We start from the raw sequence: 1,524 nt of genomic DNA on the forward strand, positions 1-1,524 counted from the left end.
GCCCTGGAGGATTAGTGGCGGCGTCCTTGATAATGACATGTTTTTGCACGTGCTTACTGTATGAGTAGTAATGGCAGGCGTTTGTGCAATTTGCTGATGCAATCTGTTGATCACGTTGAGTGATCTCGTTTTCAGATCACGTTAGGAGGTGACCAATTATGCAGCGGGTTGCTACATATAATGGATGCTATATATATATATATGCTATTTAAAGCAAGTTCGTGTGACTGAGGTACTTTCGCGAATCCGAGCGAGTTCTTGTTTGGACCTCTGGCGGTCGCCACAGATATATTTGCTTAAAGCGAGAAAGAGAGTTCTAAAACAGTCTAGTGCAGGAACAGAAAACAGACCACTAGTTAGTTTCTATTAGCATACCGTGCTACATATAATCGCATTTTAAGTCCATAAGTTTGTAAAGTAATTACATAGTATATACAGTAGCGCAACTCTTCCGATTTTATGTTGGCCAAAATGGAGTGCGCATGTGTGAAATAAGCAAGTTGTCCCGTCTCATTTCCTCCTTTTTTTTATTGTTCTCTCTCTTTCTTTCTATATTTAAATGAGTGTTTCAATGTTCCACTTAAACATTTGTCTTTCAAGTATAGTTTAGAGTAGAAATTTAGAGGAAAGTATTACGTGTATTGTCCATTTGGTGAAATGTTGTGTGAGAAATTTCGAGAAGTTGACCTAATTTTTGTGAAAAAGTGATAAAGTGAAAAAGTGAACAAAAAGTAACGTAGAAAATCGAACAAAAAGGATTTCTTTTTATTTATTGTATTTTAAATTTATTTTTTGGACATACATGTATATAAATTTCTTTTATATCTCTGAACTTTCTCATAACATTTTCATAGATATATAATTACGTAATATTTCTTTATACAAATGTACATTTTTAAGTTAATTTAATATTTTTCCTAATATTTTTTTACATTTTCCCTTTATTTTTTGATATGTTTACAATTTCTTTTTATTAATTTTCATTAAGTTCAGATTATTTCATTGTAATAGTAGGTTTATTCGTTTGTATACATTGCATACTCTAATATGCTCCTATAACCAGTGATGGCAGGGATTCCTCTTTTAATCTTTTAGGCATGGTACGTCATTATAGTGACTTTCTCGAATGCTATTCTCTCTCCGAACAATATGTTGGTATTCATATGATAAATCGGCTGCAGACGTGATAAAAGACAAAATTTATTATTATTTATGAACACACTATGTACCTTTAATAAAAATCTTCTTTTTCTCTCTACAACTTTCTTAACATCGTTATTAGGGGTCTTATAATACTATGAAATGTGTACGTCACTTAAGATTGCTCAGCTTTATGCATGTGCACAAAGTTTTCTAGAGCAGACGAATTTTGTCACCTCCCATCACTGCCTATAACAGCTCTTACTCACTCCAACGCATTTGTTGTGCGACGCGAATAAATCTAGTGAGTTTTGACAGAGCGAAAAAAGAAAGAAGTTTAGGTGATAACCATGGCAACACTAAGTAACTTGCTTATTTCACGCA

At 33.3% G+C, this 1,524-nt stretch overlaps 1 protein-coding gene across 1 annotated transcript in view; it reads right to left on the minus strand.

The window, feature by feature from the left end:
* The window catches only part of LOC108748384 (S-adenosylmethionine mitochondrial carrier protein-like), a 7,407-nt gene that overhangs the window by 5,266 nt on the left and 617 nt on the right, over positions 1–1,524 (minus strand). The window lies entirely within an intron of this gene.

The sequence above is a fragment of the Trachymyrmex septentrionalis genome, unplaced genomic scaffold (genome assembly GCF_001594115.1).
Source record: "Trachymyrmex septentrionalis isolate Tsep2-gDNA-1 unplaced genomic scaffold, Tsep1.0 scaffold22, whole genome shotgun sequence".
Lineage (NCBI taxonomy): Eukaryota > Metazoa > Arthropoda > Insecta > Hymenoptera > Formicidae > Trachymyrmex > Trachymyrmex septentrionalis.